Source organism: Tenrec ecaudatus, chromosome 10 (assembly GCF_050624435.1).
Source record: "Tenrec ecaudatus isolate mTenEca1 chromosome 10, mTenEca1.hap1, whole genome shotgun sequence".
NCBI lineage: Eukaryota > Metazoa > Chordata > Mammalia > Afrosoricida > Tenrecidae > Tenrec > Tenrec ecaudatus.
This window is the reverse complement of record NC_134539.1, coordinates 145,506,307-145,525,114: the sequence shown is the minus strand read 5'-3', so window position 1 is coordinate 145,525,114 and position 18,808 is coordinate 145,506,307. Positions and strand designations below refer to the sequence as shown.

Genomic DNA, 18,808 nt, shown 5'->3' with positions numbered 1-18,808 from the left:
TTATAATCAACTAGTAGCATGGGCTTGCAGCTATCTATAAACCATCCTGCCATTTGCTTTGCTCATGCTCGTTTACAAAATGCCTCGTTCTCTCCTAAGACCTCAGAGAAGAGTACCACAATAAAGACGGCCCCAAATGGAAGATTAAAAATAAAAAGTACTCCTGTAAAACATGAAAGCCCAACCACATATTACCATAAAAGCAAAGCCCAAAACAATTCTGCTCCAACAGCATGAATACATCACACAATGTAGCAAGTCTTGTTTAAGAAGCCAACAGAATCACAATAAAGAACTATGCAGTCACTTAAAGGAAGCATGAATTTTGATATTTGTTGTTTCTTTCTTATTTGGTTGGTTGTAACTGGTTTTGCTGGTTTGTGGTTCCAGTAATTTTTCCAAATTACTTAGGACTTAGTTAAAGTGACATAGCAAATCGCCCTTACAAATAAATGTGGTACATGGGGTCGCTGAGTCAGAACGGACTCCACCGTACCTAACAACAGATTAATACTGATCAAATACCGAGCCATCGTGGGTAAGTGCTGGACTGCAACCATAAGGCCAGTGGCTGAAATGCACAAGCTATGCTGCAGGAGAGAGTTGAAGCAACCTGCCCCCTTATAGATGTATAGCCTTGGAAACCCTATGGAGGGCCAGCATGAGTCGGAATCTACTGGATGGCAGTGGGTTTTAAGTCAGGTTATATTCCCAGAAAAACAAAAAGTATTTTTAATCTGATACTTCGGCCATCTTAGAGAATTGATTATTATCAAGCAATATATTACTAGCAACAAAACTAAAATAATTGGTTTAAGTCACAGCATCCATCAGTCAGAAAAAAATGTCAAATCTTTCTCCATATCATAAAATAAACGCAATACCTCACATCAAATCCATCATGCCACAAATTGGGGTTTTAGCTCAATCTTTTGGAACTTGGAAGACGCTTTCCACAAAATTAACACTACCAATGGAGGTTCCTTCGTTAATTTACAACAACTTTGCTACAAGCAATGAATGAGCACAAGAAAAATGCATATGTAACCACTGTCCCTTAGCAAAGGGAAAGCAAGTCAGCCATGGGAACAGAACTGAACTACCCATGTAGAGTCACTTGATCGACAAGACGTCTGAGATTGCAATATGTTAGGAGAAGAATGGTCTTTTCAACATGTGGTCCTCTGTAGTGGTTAATCGGGTCTCAGCTTGATCACCTCATGTTGGAGGGACTAGGAGGTAAACAGCTCACTGGAGGCGGGACACACAGACACTCTCTCCTTTGTATTCCTGATGAGAACATACATGGAGTTATCTAGCGCCCTGGAGCTGGAAGAGCCATGTGCAGATTCACACCAGCACTGAGATACTTACACCACCACTGGACCCACAAGACTTTCCACCCATTGGCTTGTGATCTTCTTGTATTCGGCATCATTGCATGTTTCATGAGTCTGAAGTGGAACTCAGATTGGTATTGGACGTATGGGCTAATAATAGGACTTATGGACAATTGCCCATTGACATTGAACACCAAGTGTCTCTGAATTTGTTTCTCCAGTCAGCCTGGACTGACACATTATGGTACCTTGGGAGTGGGGTACTAGAGAAACAAACCATGAAGATGGAAAGTGCATGCTTCTTTGATTCCTGCCTCATGGTAATTTTTCTTCTTTGGCTAGCCAGAGATCAGATATGACCATGAAGTTTACTGAACTAGCCAGAGGTCAGATATGACCAAGCAGTTTACTGGATTGTTTTCTGGAAAGAATACAAGAAGTTAAAGTTCTGAATATTTTGTTTGGTTGTTATCTTTGGTTATTCCTGTTTGAAATGACCAAAAAAAAATGTTAATGTGTATTTTGAGCTCAGGGGATGAAATCACCCCTTGAATTTCTCAGAGATCATGCTACTTAGAGAAGATGGTTGACTGAAGTCAAAGTGGCTGACAGAAGGCCCCGCCCTGACTTGAGGCAATACTGTCAGGAGCCTAAGGCCATACTTCATATCAAAAGAATAGTTTAGATATGGATCAAGATAAGCTAAACAAGGATTGAACTTGACTGTTTTAAGAATTAAGTTTAGGCTCTGATTCTACTTTATTTATAGTGATTTCTTCTGCTTATTATTGATATAGTGATTGATAGAAATTATTATTGGGAAGTATGAAAATAGAGTTTGTAAGCCTTGCCTTCAGTCATTAAAATTTGAATCTTTAAATGGGTTAGGAGACACCTGCAAAGAAGGCTCTGAAAAGATAAGACCCGCCCAGTGTCTTGAGTGCTCAGGACATTTGAAGGTGAAGAGAAGTATGGATTGGGGCTGCTGAGAGACTGAAGGGAAAAAAGGAACCCTTTGGTTTTGTTAAATTTTGAACTAGTGATTTATGCTGGAGGCTGGAAAAAACAAGGAACCTTGAAGAAACTCTATTCTCTAGGACTGAACCTTAAAGGGAGACCATGGCACACTGAAATGCTTGCTAGGTGGCCACCCAGATCTAGCTTGTTGAGTGCAAGTGGAAGAAATGTAGGAATACAGAGTCGGGTTAAGTCTGGCCCCTGGCACCCATAGAACTGGTCAACATGGACCAGAGGAGAAGGTGAGAGCGGGTTGACTGGTCTGAAGTTCATGACCTAGTCCAAGGAGGCTAAAGTTGTTGAGAATTTGTGATGAGGCCCATAGTCTATAGGCAAAGCAGCCAAGAGGGACCCTGCTGAGACTAAGTGAGGCAGCCCACATTGAGCTGACCAGAAACCAACCAGATGAAGAGAAGATTTATGAGCCCATGAACTGGTGCATATTGTTGCTGACTTTATAGATGACCCGTCCTGATTTGACTTTGCTTATCAATGCAGACTCACAAGGTTCCAACTGGAATGAAGATTCTTCACATCAAAGAACATGATTGTCTCCAGAAAGCACTTGGTCGGTGTAGGTGGGTAGTATAAAAATTGGATACCCAAATTGGTCAGGTAAAGGCATGAAGTGGTTGGTTTACAAACTTTCATAATGGGGGAATATGTCCACAGGATTATGATGTAAATGTTCACATAAGAATAAAATATTTTTGTGTTGTTCACTTATAGAATATTATGTTTAAATGAGGCTTTCTGCATTTTAAAAATTGTATACATTTTAGTTTCTCCTGTTAGGTACAGCTATTATTTTATTATAGTTTGTTTGAAAATTATATATGACCAAAGAGTTGTGTGAAAGTATCAAGTTGACCAAACAGAAATCTATCAGACTGCTATACACATCAGACAAAATCACAGCAGAGGCATTTAAAAAGGTAGTACTCTTTACAATAGCCAAGTGCAAATTGAAATTTCTTGGGACACATCTGGCTGAAAAAAAAAAATTTGTATGACAAAAACTACAGAACACTATTACAAGAAACCAAGAGTGACCTCAACAAAAGGAAGTATATCCCATTCTCGTGGATTGGAAGACTCACTATAGTAAAGATGTCAGCTCTGCCCAAGGCATTATATGTTTAATGCTATCCCAATATGAATACCATCATCCTTCAAAGAATTGAAAAAACTCATGATCAACTTCATATGGAGAGGGAAGAAGCCCAGAATTAGCAAGAACTCCTCAAGAAGACAGACAAAGTGGGAAGGCTTGCTCTACCTGACTTTAGCACATATTACATGGCCACAGTGGTCAAAAAAGTGTGGTACTGTTATAACAACAGATATTCAGACCAATGGAAAAGAACTGAAGACCCAGAAATAAAAACATCAGTGTACAGATGCAATTGATCTTTGATAAGGGCCAAAAAATATCAAATGGGAAGCGGATGCCCTTTTCAATAAATGGTACTGGAAAAAAATGGATATCTACCTAAAGAAAAATGAAGCAAGACCCTTACCTCACTACATGCACAAGAATAAACTCAAGGAGGATCACAGACCTTGAGGTAAAACTCCTGAGGTAAAAACTATTAGGGCCACCAGTGAGGGAATTGGGACAAACCTGAGAACCTTGGCACAGGGTATACATAAGCTATCAGAAATAGTGTCGCAAGGTGTGAATGCAATATCCCGGCGTGGAGGAGGGAACCGGTGGAGAGGTCTGGGAGGCTGGCCCCAGCACCATAAATTAAGTGGATTCCTGCCCCTCCCCCGAAAAGAATTTGTTCCAAAGGACGACATTGACTCTGCAGCTCTGGGAGATGGACATATTTGATCAGAGCACATGGGAGCAGATGAAGGGGCAGGAGGAGAGAGTGGAGCACAGCCTGGCCCACCAGGCCGTGATGATGATGTTCCTGAGTAGAGCAGCCAGTCCACAGAGAGAACAACATGGCTGGCCCCACTATGAGACATGATGCCCCTCAGTGACTAAGGGCGATACAGGGGACAGCACCGGAGACACAGTGTGGGAATTGCACCTGACTTGATCCCACCACACCGAGGCAAATCACTGGGGGAGTGCAGCAGAACAGCAAGGGAATGGAGTGGCAAGGTCCCCAGGGAATGCTGAAAGTGGACTTTGGGGCCAGGGCGTGGTGCCCCAACAGAATGGACTGGAAAACGCTCCTAAGGGCCAGCAAACGATCCCTGAACTAACTACAAGCTTTTCTCTTGTGAACTGTTTTGTTCTGTTCTTTGTCAGCGGTTTGTTTTTGTTGTTTTGTTGTCTGGTTGTATACTGTTGCTTTGTTTTCCTCTGTCTAGTTTTCGTGCATGTTAGTGACTCCACAGGTCTGTCTGAATAGGACAGGCTGGATGAACTATCTGGAGGAAAAACAACAGGACCGACAGTTCTGGGGGGACTTGGGGTGGGGGGGTAGGGGGGGTAAGGAAGTGGTGTTAACAAACCCAGGGACAAGGGAAAAACATGGGACCCCAAATGGTAGAGAAGGGGGAGTGGCAGGCCTGGTGGGAAATGATCAAGGGTAAGGTTGCTTAGAGAAGAGGTATACTCTAGCCCAGGTAGCGATGAAGCATGGTAGTAGGGCAGGAGGAAAGTCAAGGGAGATGGAGGAAAGAGTTAGGAGTCAAAGGGCATTCATGGAGGTCTAGACAAAGACATGTACATGCAGATATATATAGGAGGATGGGGAAATAGATCTATGTGTCTATATTTATAGGTCAAGTATTAAGGTGGCGGAAGGACCTTGGGCCTCTACTCAAACACTCCCTCAATGCATGAATACCTTCTTTTATTAAATTGGAACTCTATGATGCTCACTCTCCCGACACAACAGCTGGAGCCAACATGGGTGAACAAGTAAATGTGGTGAAGAAAGCTGATGGTGCCCGGCTATCAAAAGAGATAGTGACTGGGGTCTTAAAGGCTTGAAGATAAACAAGCGGCCATCTAGCTCAGAAGCAACAAAGTCCACATGGAAGAACACACCAGCCTGTGTGATCGAGTGGTCCCAAAGGGATCAGTTACCAGGCATCAAAGAACAAAAAATCATATCATTGACTGCACACCTCCATGATAGGATCGCTGAAGACAAATGGGTGCATAAGCAAATGTGGTGAAGAAAACTGATGGTGCCCGGCTATCAAAAGAGATAGTGTCTGGGATCTTAAAGGCTTGAAGGTGAACAAGCGGCCATCTAGCTCAGAAGCAAATAAGCCCACATGGAAGAAGCACACCGGCCAGTGCGATCACGAGGTGCCCAAGGGACCAGGTATAAGGCATCATGCAAAAAAAAAAAAAGATATAAGTGTGTGTATGTATGTGTATATGTATATATGTATGTGTATATATGTATATATATATATCATATCAAATGAAGGGGGAAGTGCAGAGTGGAGACCCAAGGCCCAAGTGTCGACCAATGGAGATCCCCTCATAGAGGGGTTTAGGAGAGGAGATGGGTTAATTAGGGTGTGAGGTAGTATCGATGAAGAACAAAGCTTTCCCCCAGACCCTGGATGCTTCCTCCCCCCAACTACCATGATCTGAATTCTACCTTGCAGGGCTGGATAGGACAGAGGCTGTACACTGGTGCATATGAGGATTGGAGGTACAGGGAATCCAGGGTGGATGATACCTTCAGGACCAAGGGTGTGAGGGATGATGCTGGGAGAGTGGAGGGTGAGTGGGTTGAAAAGGGGGAACTGATTACAAGGATCCACATGTGACCTCTTCCCTGGGAGAGGGACAGCAGAGAAGGTGGGAAGGGAGACTCCGGATAGGGCAAGATATGACAAAATAACGATGTATAAATTACCAAGGGCACATGAGGGAGGGGGGAAAGGGGAGGGAGGGGAAAAAAAAAAAGAGGACCTGATGCAAGGGGCTTAAGTGGAGAGCAAATGCCTTGAGAATGATTGGGGCAGGGAATGTATGGATGTGCTTTATACAATTGATGTATGTATATGTATGGATTGTGGTAAGAGTTGTATGAGGCCCTAATAAAATGTAAAAGAAGAAAAGAAAAAAAAATGATTAGGGCAAAGACTGTACATATATGCTTTATACAACTGATGTATGTATATGTATGAACTGTGAAAAGAATTGTATGAGCCCCAATAAATTGTTAAAATAAAAAAAATTTTAAAAAGAAGCAAAAAAAAAAGAAATAGGGAAGGATACAAATACAGAGGAGTCACAATTTGACAAGTGGGATATACTGAAGATAAATCACCTGGGTACATCGAAAGAATTCACGAAGAGATTAACAAGAGAGCCCACAGACTGGAAAAACATCTTTAGCAATGACACAGCAGACAAAGGCCTTATTACTAAAATCTACAATACTTTGCAGTCTTACAATAAGAAAAAAACTAACTGCCCACTAAGGAAGTGGGCAAAGCACCTGAACAGAAGTTTCACAGGGCCAGAAATCCGAAAAGCCAATTATTAGCCATAAGAGAAATACAAATTAAAACAACTATGAGATACTGCCTAACACCCTCAAAGATGGCCGAATTCAAAAAGTCAGAGAGTAATAAGTGTGGGAGGGACTGTGGTGAGATAGGAACTCTCATCCACTGCTGGTGGACCTGTAGTTATGTACAACCATTATGGAAATCAATTTGGCAATATCTAAAACTGATGGAGATAAACTACCATAAGACCCAGAAATCCCCCTACTGGGCATATACCCAGAAGAGGCAAGAAACAAACCATAGCCAGACACCTGTGTTCCAATGTTCATCGCGGCACAGTTCACAAGTGTAAGGAGTTGAAAAAAACTCAAAATTCCATCAACAGACGAATGTATAAAAAAACGGTGGTACATACATACAATGGAGTACTATGTGTTCCTAAAATGCAGAGATGAAGGCATGAAGCACATTGCCGCATGGGAAGAACTGGAGGAAATCATGCTAAGTGAAGTAAGCCAAGAGCAAACAGACAACTACAACATAGAGGTAAGCTTAAACAAAAACAAACGGGACACAGGGGAATAGCTACATACATCCCCAGGGTGAGGTCCAGCAGCTATGGCAGGGGCCAAACCCAATCCAGGGACACATATGGCGGCCAACAAATAAGAAGGAGAAAGAAAGAAAAAAAAAGACATGCGTGGGGGAGCAGGATATTAATCCAGCCAAGGGGAGGGTATTGTTTATATCTCCACAAGAGAGGGAGAGAAAGACCAGACTTCAACCCGATGCACCAAGATGTGAATAGAACATACCAGCATGTACCAGGAAACCAATAGAGAGGTCTGCGGGGCAGGCCCTAATACCAACTATGTGAACACCCCCGCCCCGCACCACTGGCTCAGAAGAATGCACTTCAGAGGACAGCAGTGAGGCTACAGCTTGGGGAGAGGGGCACATCAGATTAGAGCACATGGGAGAAACGCAAAGGGATGAAGAGGTAGGACAGGACAGCCTGGCCCACCAAGCCCCAAGGACAATGTTCCTGCTCGGAGCAGACAACAAACGGGGAGGACCGTAGGGCTAGCCCCACCACAGGACACAGCATCCTTCACTGAACCATGACACTGCAGAGGACAGCACTGGAGACACAGCATGGGAATAATGCACGGTGTGGCCCATCACACTGGGGCGAGGCACTGAGGGCATGCTGCAGAGCAGCAGGGGAAGCAGAGTGTTGAAATCGCGAGGAAATACCAAAAGTAGACTTTGGAGACAGAGTGTGGTACCCCGTCAGACTCGACTGGAAAACACTCGTAAAGGCCAACAAATAGACCTTGAACTATTTATAGGCTTTTCCACTTTTGCCAGTGACTTTCTTTTTGTTATTGTTACTTTGTTCTTGCTTTTTGCTGTTGTTACTAGTTTTATTGGTTTTGACTTCTTTGGTTGTTTTATTTGGTTTCCTGGTGTTTGCACTTATTAATGTATCTGCATGTCTATCTAGGTAAGACAGGCGGGATAAAGAATTCAGAGATGAAAAGAACAGGGCCAGTGGTTCCAGGGAGAGGCAGGAGAACTGGAGGTGGGAGAGGGGAGTGGGGGAAGGAGACCAACCCAGGGACAGAGGAACACGTGAACTATAACCAATGGAAGGAAGGTCGAAGGATGCCTTAGTGGGGCTCAATCAAGGGTAGTGTAGCAGCGAGGAATTACTAAACCCGAGTGAAGACCGAACATGATGGTGGGACAAGAGGGAAGTAAAAAGGAAATAGAGGAAAGAACCAGGAGGCAAGGAACATTTATACAGGCCTAAATACAGGCATGTACATATGCAAATATATATAATGAGAGGAAATAGAACTATGTACTCAAATCTCTATGTTAAAAATTAAGGTTGCAGATGGGCATTGAGCCTCACTCAAGCACTCCCTTAACACAAGAACACTTGTTCTAACAATCTGGCATTCTGTGATGCTCACCTTCCCAACATGATCGTTGAAGACAAAATAGGCGGATAAGCAAATGTGGTGAAGAAAGCTGATGGTGCCAGGCTATCAAAAGATAGAGTGTATGGGGCCTTAAAGGCTTGGAGATAAACCAACAGTCATCTAGCTGAGAAGGAACACAGTCCACATAGAGGAAAAACACCAGCCTGTGTGATCATGTGATGTCGACGGGATCAGGTCTCAGGTATCTAAGCCCCAGAATAAAACCATACCCAAGGTGAATTGGCGTGGGATGGGGCATGGAGTGGAGACCCAATGCCCATCTGTAGACAATTGAACATCCCCTCACAGAGGGGTCACAGGGAAGAGATGAGCCTGTCAGGGTGCAATATAGCACCAATGAAACACACAACTTTCCTCTAGCTCTTTGGTGCTTCCTTCACCCCACTATCATGACCTCAATTCTACTTCAGAAATCAGATTAGACCAGAGCATGCACACTGCTACAGATAAGAGCCCGTAACACAGGGAATCCAGGATAGATAAATCCCTCAGGGCCAACGAGGAGGGTAGAGATACCAGGAGGATTAAAGGAGGGTGGGGAGAGAAAGGGGGAATCGATCACAAGGATCAACCTAGAACCCCTCCCAGAGGGACCAATAAGGGAAACGTGGGTTGAGGGGCAACAGAGGACGATGTAAGATATGGAAATAATAATCTAGAACTTATCAATAGTCCATGAGGGAGGGCTGATGGGGGAGGGAGGGGAAAGAAATAGGGAGCTGATAATCAGGGGCTCAAGTGGTAAGAGAATGCTTTGAAAATGATGATGGTGGTATATGTACAAATGTGCTTGACACACTGGAGGAATATATGGATTGTGATGAGATGTAAGCGACCCCAATAAAATGTTTAAAAGGAAAAAAAAGTATCAAGTTGACAAGGGGTGGTCTGTGGTAGTTACATAATCTGGTGTCAACATGATACTTAAGAGTGAAGGGATGAAGTTTAGCTGTTAATCGGGTCTCAGCTTGATGATCTCATTTTGGAGGCACTATGGAGGCAAACAGCTCACTGGAGGCAGGACACACAGACACTATCTCCTTTGTATTCCTGATGACAAGACACATGGAGCTATACTGCAGCTCTGGAGCTAGAGGAGCCATGTGGAGTCCCACGTCAGGACTGAGATGCTTACACTGCCACTGGATCCACAAGACTTTACACCCATTGGCCTGTGATCTTCCTGCATTCGGCGTCATGCCATTCAGTGTTTCATGAGTCTGAAGAGGAACTTATAGATTGGTATCGGACGTATGGGCTAATATTGAACGTATACACTTGATCTGGATGGGCTGGGATGTTTTCTTACTATACAATTGCTCTTTGACATAAAGTTCTCTCTTACACACATGAATGTCTCTGAATTTATTTCTCTAGTCAACCCAGACTAACACTACATGTCTGATCTCTTGTGTCTTGAGAGGTAGGAAATTAATGTTTACTTTTTGTTCTTTATAGACCCCCAGGAGACAAGTTGTGTTAGTCTGGAAAAAAATCCAGTTTCTTTTAATGTTTCCATGAGTTTTTGTTGGGCCTCCTTGTATATTTTTAAAATTTTCCACGGAATTTGTATATCTAAATGAGAAGGGTAAAATAAAGTTTCCAAAACATATACATAAAACGTCTTCAGAATCTTCAGATAATCAAAAGATGTCTTTAAGCAGGGCACACAATAGCCCACACACTCTCATGATCCTTAAGTGTTTCAATACATTTTCTTGACAGAAAAAATGTTTCATTTGCTGTGTGACCTCAAGACAATGTTCAGCAACATTGAAGTATGAGTGAGTGTGTGTGTGTGTGTGTGTGTGTGTGTGGTTCTTAAAGACTTTTCACTAATTACGCTTGTTTAGTTGGAGAGCGGATCTATATAGCCCGTCACACTGTCATCCCAGAAATAGACACCCGCACCCTACTTTTGTAACTCAGGTATTTGCGGCCATTAGTTTCTCTCTAACACCTGCTTTGAGGAGCCCTGTGGTATGGTGGTACTGTGTTGGGCTGCCAACTGCAAGGCCAGTAGTCTGGAGCGACCAGCCCCTCCACAGGAGAAAGCGTAGTCTTTCTACTCCTGTGCAGACCCACAGGGGCAGTTCCACCCTGTCCTATACACTGGATGGTAGTGACCTGAACATTACATCTGCTTTTCTATGGCCCAGAAATTTTGACATGTTGGTATTTCATTTTAACTCAGTTCAAAATATTTTCTAGTTTCCTTAAGATTTCCTCTTCTACCCATCAATTATTTTGAAATAGTTGGTTTCATCTCTAAATTCTGTGGATGTTCCAAAGAGTGCTAATGATTTCTGGTTTAATTCTTGTAGGCCCAGAGAACATAATTCTCTTACAATGAGAGAACATGCTTGAAGCACTGGAAAAATGTTGGTGTTTTTAATTGGAAAGAATGTTGATGTTGCTTAATCATTTGGGAAGCCAATCAACTCCATTTAGACAGATCACAAAGTCTGTCTTTTCTTTTTTTTTTTTCCTTTTTCTTTCTTTTAACAAAAATTAGAAAGTTGACGCTCTAGAGCATGAACAATGGTCACGAGGTCAGTCCCTAGCTCAGAGCTTTTCTATACGCGGTGCTCTGGCCTTCAAAGGCAGCTCTCAGGGAATGGTTTTCCACGGCCAAACCAAACCACTGCTATCGAGTCAATTCAGACTCACAGAAACCCGAGAAAGGATCTCTGAGGCTGGAGATCTTTACAGGTGTTGACAGTCTCATCTTTCTCCCTCAGAGCAGCTGGCAGAGCCACTGGCTTGTGATTAGCAGCCCAGCACCCAAGTCACAGTGCCAAAAGGCTCCAAGCGTGGGTTGGTCTGGGACGAGGGAAATGGATTATATTATAGCATAGTTCTCAAAGCCTTTGCTAGTCTTCCTGGGTATGTTTTACACAGGCACATCTTGGGGGGAAACTGGGACTTTTGTTGTTTCATATACAGAATTAAAGATCCTGTCTTAAAAATATTCCATGGTGACACTGTGAGGGAAGGATTGGACTGCTCCTCAGAGTTGGCGGTTCAAGCCCACCAGCCACTCTGCAAGAGCAAGATGAGGCTCAGTATTTCTGTACAGATTTACAACCTCAGCAGCTCTACACAGGGCCACGGTGAGTCAGACTGTACACGATGGCAGGGGGTGTGGTTTAGTTTCATTGTAATATCTCAAGCCCTCTTAGAACAGCTAACCTCCATGTCACTACCGTCTAGAAAGTCATGCTGTGACCTATGCTTCCTCGCACCCCCCCCACTACCATGATCCCAATTCTACCCTACATATCTGGCTAGACCAGAGGACGTACACTGGTCCAGATAGGAACTGGAAACACAGGGAATCCAGAGCAGATGATCCCTGCAGGACCAGTGGTGAGAGTGGCGATACTGGGAGGGTGTAGGGTGGGTGGGGTGGAAAGGGGGAACTGATTACAAGGATCTACATATAACCACCTCCTGGGGACAGACAACAGAAAAGTGGGTGAAGGGAGACGTCAGACAGGGTAAGATATGACGAAAAAATGTATAAATTATCAAATGTTCATGAGGGAGGGGAAGTGGGGAGGGAGGGGGAAAATGAGGAGCTGATACCAAGGACTCAAGTAGAAAGCAAATGTTTTGAGAATCATGATGGCAACAAATGTACAAATGTGCTTGACACAATGGAGGTATGTATGGATTGTGATGAGTTATACGCGCCACCAATAAAATGATTAAAAAACAATACATATATAAATTTTTTAACGAAGCAAGAAAGCTTCCCTAAACTGATGGTTGAGAGAGTTAAAGAGTAAGAAAAAATTAATATGAAGACATTTTAAAATTAATACTAGGTTTTAAAAAATATCTTCTTGAATTGGATATTCCTAGGAAAAATACTAACATACCCTAGAGCAGTGGTTCTTAACTTTCCTAACGCCGTGACCCTTTCATACAGTTCCTCATGTTGTGGTGATTCCCCCCAACCATAAAATAATTTTCGTCGCTACTTCATAACTGTAATTTTGCTACTGTTCTGAATCGGGCAACCCCTGTGAAAGGGTCGTTCAACCTCCAAAGGGGTCTCAACCCACAGGTTGTGAACCGCTGCCCTAGAGGAAAATGGGATGATATTTGGCTGGCGGGGAATGGGGAGGAATCTATTAACATTTTTAAAAAAAACACTTCATACCACGTATGAAAAATAATTCTAACTATTCAATGATCAGATCCTCCAGTGGAAAAAAAGGGAAAAGGAAAAAGGCAGTGGGCCATTCCTATACAAAGTTACAATCAAAGCACAATCTAAGCTTTCTAATACATTGGATACTTAAATTATTCTACTATGATCAAGAGATATAGTTCATCCTAATGAATGCATCTGTGTTATAAATATATAAAAATGCAAGACTTTTCTATTTTACACTGTTAGTACATTCTTTGAACAACAAAACTGTGAAACAAAACCCCAGGCAAGCCTAGTTTTAAGGCATTACCTCAAAATATTTTAGATGTTTTCTTTCAATTTTATTACATGAATAAAATATTTAATCTTCTGAACAGCTAAATAATCATGAAACGAACTCCGTGTGCTAAGAAATGTAAAATAGAGGCTTCACATGGCTAAGGGCAAGGGCAAATTTAAAAGGATAGCTACAGAGTTGGGGTTTTTTTCTTTCCACTTTGATGTTGCTCTTTGGAGAAAGGAGTTTGTCTTCCTGAGGGCTCGCCCGTCTCTTCTCCCACACTGGTAACTCAGGACTTCCCTCCAGTGGTGACTTCCCTGTGCTTGCAAACATAAAAATGGGCTTCGTGTGTGTGTTGTTTGGGGAGGTTTTGTACTGGCAATTCCCCTCTCCTTGTCAATTCTCTCGCACTCTTCTCGTTCATTGCCAGACAACCAGGATGGACAGGAATAGCCATGACTGTCATCCCTCTCTCAAGTCAGCTGCCAGCTGTGGCCATTCCAAGAGAGCCTCTCCCCGACCTCCTCCAGCGCCGTCTTCCCCAAAGACCAGAGCGCTGCTCCAGCCTCTGGCTACAACTCCCACCTCTAGCCATGTGACTCCAAAACAGGCCTCTAGCCCTTGAGTCTCGGGAAGCACCAAAGTCCGAATGCCACCATTAATTTATCATCTCCTCAGACCCAACCAGTGTAAAACAAAACTCTTAAACTCCTAAATTGGCTGTCCCAGCTGAGAGTTGATAAGTATTCCCGGGCCAGCATTGCCATCTCCCAGAACCAGACCATCTAGACCAGGTGTTCTCAAACTACGGTCCACGGGCCACATGCGGCCCGCCGAGGACATTTATCCGGCCCGCCGGATGTTTTGGCACTGTTTGTTTTTTTACCTCAAAATAAGATATGTGCAGTGTGCATAGGAATTTGTTCATAATTTTTTTCAAACTATAGTCTGGCCCTCCAACGGGTCTGAGGGACAGTGAGCTGGCCCCTGTTTTAAAAGTTTGAGGATCCCTGGTCTAGTGGGTCACTAAGCATTCTTCTGAGTGGTATGTTGGGTCTTTCTAGCTATACAGACCCCACCGCCATCTGGGCCCACTACAAGCAGGTTCCCTTTCTCTAGTTTCACTCGTCCCAGACGAGCCTCACAAGGCCGCCAAGTGACTGTTCCTAAAAGCAGTGAGTTCATTAAAGATCCTTCTTAGTAGGAAGGTTTTGTGCTTGTTGGTTTGTTTTAAATCCCTAATGTCATGGTGGGCTGCTAACCACACTCGGCTTCACATCTCAAGATTGGAGGTTCAACCATATCAGCTAATCTGGAGGAGAAAGATGAGGCTGTCTGCTCAGAGAAGACGCAGAGTCTCAGAGACCCTGAGGAGCAATGGTCTCTGTGCATGAGCATCTACTCGTCGGCATGGTTGCATGTCAGTGAAGAAATGTACACTACGAGACACCGCGGGCTTGAGAAGAAATGAGGGTGTGGAGATGGCCCGAGAATGGTGCCTGACTCATACACCTGCCATCCCACTACAGCAAAGAACCAAGAAATAGTGAAACAGAAGCAGTTGATTCTGGGCACCGAGGAAGCAGCAGGATGAACACTTAAAGCAAGCACTGATGGGAATAAGGAATCAAATGAGCACAGAGAATGAGGAGACCTACAACAGTGACGCCCTAACAGCCAGCTCCCACAGTGCGACCTTCTTTAGACCAAGCAAGCCGCCTTCCCCAGTAGGGAGCATGGCAAGGCCACGTCACACACTCCCCTAAAGGACACAGATAAACCGGCAGAGACCCCGGAGTAAAGAAAGGTGAGCAGCACATGAACCGGATGTAAGGAGAGAAAATGCCAGAGATGGAGGACTACCCCTTCCTCTGACCCCCTGCTTCCTGCACACTCGTGACCCCAGACCTACAACTGAGGGCTCACACCCGCCCTACAACCCACTCCTCTGCAGCATGCTCGCTGGCAATCTGCGGCTCACAGGAACGCACCAGCAGGCCTGATGCCGAGAGGCTCACAGCACCCTGCCTTCCTCCAGCAACCACACACAGCAGTGATCCATGGTGTAGGAGCTCACAACACTGTCGGACCAGCAACCGCAGGCTCCTGCTCGCTCCCTCTAGGCTGCCCACCAGAGGACACCGGTTCATGCCACCCAGCCAGGGACCACTGATCGTGCACTGTAGCCTCGATCCCCTGGCAGCCAGGGGTGCCCACACATTACACGCAGATAAAAAGAACTTATACAAACCAGACCAACCTTACAAGAAAAAAAACAGATAAACATAAGTCTTGGACAAGGAACTGACATCAGAAAACAGCCCAAGATGAAGACACAGAACACCATCAGCCAGATAGCAATCCAGATAAAAAATCCTCACAGTGCAGACTTGAAAACGGAATCAGAGATCTCAGTCTGTACGTGAGGACAACTAGCAAACAAAAAGGGGAGTAACTGGTGTGCTGTAGAAGTTCCACTTGGGGAGGCAGCTGGGGCAATAAAAACTCAGCAAGAGGAAGATAGACCGTAGGGTGTCCACAATGAAATGATCAAGTCCACTCACCACAGAAAAGACGCAGAGGGGAAAAAGGCTCAGAAGACACAAACCAACCAAAATGTAGAACATTCATTAAAAGAAATCAGTACTAGGAATTAAATGGAACAAAAACAAAAACCTGTTAATACCACACATGTACACAAAGAGCCTAAGAAAGTGTCAGCAGTAAATTCATACCTACCAATATCTTGCTGAATCTAAGTGGTTTAAATGCACCAGTCAGGAGACAGGAAGAACAGTTTAAAACATCTGCATGAGTCACCCGTGTGGCGCCGACAGGACACACATCTTAGCCACCCAGGCAAGTGTGTCTTTTGATGTCCACTTAGACCCTTCTCTTTCTTTCCTGTCTCTTCAATGACCTCTTCCTTTCTTCATGTCTGCTGTGCTGGATGCCATCCCACAGCTCGCCAGGCCTTCAGTCATCAGTATTCAGTGCATCAAATCTGTCCTTGAGATGTTCTCTAAATTCAGGTGGGACAGACTCAAGGTTGTATTTTGGTTCTTGTAGAACTTGTTTTCATTTTCCTCGGCTTCCATCTGAACTTGCATATGAGCAATGGATGGTCTGTCCCACAGTCACACACTGGCTTTGTTTGGGATGATGATGTACTGACTTTCTCCCTCATCTCTTCCTACAGGGGGGAAAAAAAGTCTGTTTGATTCCTGTGGGCTCTATCTGGCTGAGTCGGTGTCTATAGTTGCTCCTTCTGGTTTTGTTTTGTTTTGTTACTGGTATTTGCGATGAAGAAGTCATTGGTCTTGCAAAAATCTATCATCGCGAGCCAGCTCCATTTCTATCAGCCAGGCCGTATTTTCCAACTACTCTTCCTCCTTGTTGTCAACGTTCATGTTCTGAACACCCATGATGTCAATGCATCTTGATGGCATGTTTGATGAATTTCATACTGAAAAAGTTGATAGACTTATTGAACTTCTTCACCACCAGCTTGAGTGGTTGGTACATAAATATGAACAACAGTTGTACAAACTGGACTTCTCTGTAGGCATCTAGATCTTCTATCACTGAGTATAGCGTTTGAAATGCTATTCTGGATGAAGAATGCTATCGTTACTGCCATAATAGACCATGTTATCGTCAACATGACGATGTGTTATGTTCAAAATGACCTCTACCGGTCCCGTTCAGTCACTAATTCTTCCAGTATCAATCTTCTAGCATTTCATTTTTGATCATTCCTAGTTATCTTCAATTCATACTTCATACATTTCACATCCTGATGACTCAGGGATATTTACAGCTATCTGTTCTCCTTTGAGTCATGCCACCTGCCCACATGAAGGTCCTGGAAGGTCAGCTCTGCATCGAGGTGGAAGCCCTTCCCAGACCTATCTCGACTGCCTTCCGGCCTGCGGGGCTCATGCTCTGGCACTCTCTCTGACAATGTTCCACTACGAGTCCTACATTCTGGCGGCTAAGCCCTCAGAAGTGGGGGATTTAGTCTCTGTGCGTGATCTGTCCTTAGTCTAGAAGCTCTGGCTGAAACCTGTTCACCTTCAGTGCCCCTGCTGGCATTAGAAACGGTGGCATTGCTGCCAGCATCACATAAGCCACCACTGGGTGGATGTGCTGCATGTATGTCCACACATGTAAACAAACCACGTGAGGAGCGGGTACAGAGGCTTCATAGACATACCCAAACCACTGAGTAGATTGGCTGACAGAGTTGAAAGGCTTATGACCACAGCCTTACCAGATGACTCATTCAATTGGCAAAACAAAGATAATGCTACAGCTGAGTCAGTGAATGGCATCTGGGGTATTAAAAGCTAGCAAAGGGCCATCTGCGATACAACTATCAGACTCTACTCAGGTGAAGCAAAGGAGAAGGAAGGAAACTAAAGGCTTGGAGAAGAAACAAATCCATGGAACCAATCGCTCCCATGAATCACAGCCTCTTCTAACCTTAGACCAGAGGCATTCAGGGTGCTTGGCTGGCGTTATGGATCGTGCTGACCAGGGATAACGAAGATGGTCCCAGAAAGAATGGGACAGGAATGTAGAACAAAACTCAGGTGACTACAGAAAGGCCCCACGTACTAGACTGATGAAGGGTAGAAGAATTTCTGAGACTTATCACCCTGAGGGTGGAACTGAAGTGATTTCTACAGGTCCCCTTTGAGCCAAATAGAATAGCTTCTAAAACAAACAGAATCACCCGTAACATGATCCCTTAAATAACGAATGACATGAGACAAATGGTCAACATTTTTCCAAAAGAAAAGGCGAGAAGGCAAGGAGGGGCAAGGAAGCGCAAACAGAACGGAAATCCAGAGAAAGCTCCACACAATATAAAAGTAGTCAACAGAATGCTAACACTTCGCCTGATGTTTCGAGTTTGAACTATATTTTCTTCTTCTTGCTGTGTGTTCTCTTTCAAAATGCAAATCATTTCTGTCATTCAGAAAGCATACCAAAAAAGTGAAGCCTTCTTAATGTCCTCAAAACATTTAAACAGCATGTATGTAAAGTGGAATATAGGGAAATAAATTGCTGTAGGGCAGGCACATTGTTACCTGAAATATAAAAGCAAAACTTAACTGAGTCTGGAAACACCAACACAGCCCCGTCTGACAACACTGCCCACTAATCCCCTACATAAATCCCAGATAGCCAGCCTTGGCGGTTGGCATGCAGCATCAAACCACCCTTCGTGCCTGTGTCTGCCCTGAACCGCTCCCTCCCCTCCGTTCCGCCCCTCCGAGTGCATCTGTGTCTTCCAGCCTGTGGGCAGGAGAACGGCTTTCCTCTCCGCTGGCTGCACGTCCAGGGAGTCTCCAGGAGATTTTTAACCCGAATGACCTTCTTGCTGCCCAAGTCCTCCCTTTGCTCCATTCCGACCAAATACTCTACTTTCTGAATTACTCGTTTTTGTATCTCAACATTCTGTCTTAAATGATGTTTTAACTGCTGTATGTAGAGAGCTCTTATTTCATCAGTGACTTAGTTCATTGAGGACACCACCGGCTGAATC

General features: G+C 44.1%; 1 protein-coding gene across 8 annotated transcripts in view; it reads right to left on the bottom strand.

Annotated features, from left to right (window-relative positions):
• Positions 1–18,808, bottom strand: part of CEP112 (centrosomal protein 112) — a 469,815-nt gene that overhangs the window by 418,723 nt on the left and 32,284 nt on the right. The window lies entirely within an intron of this gene.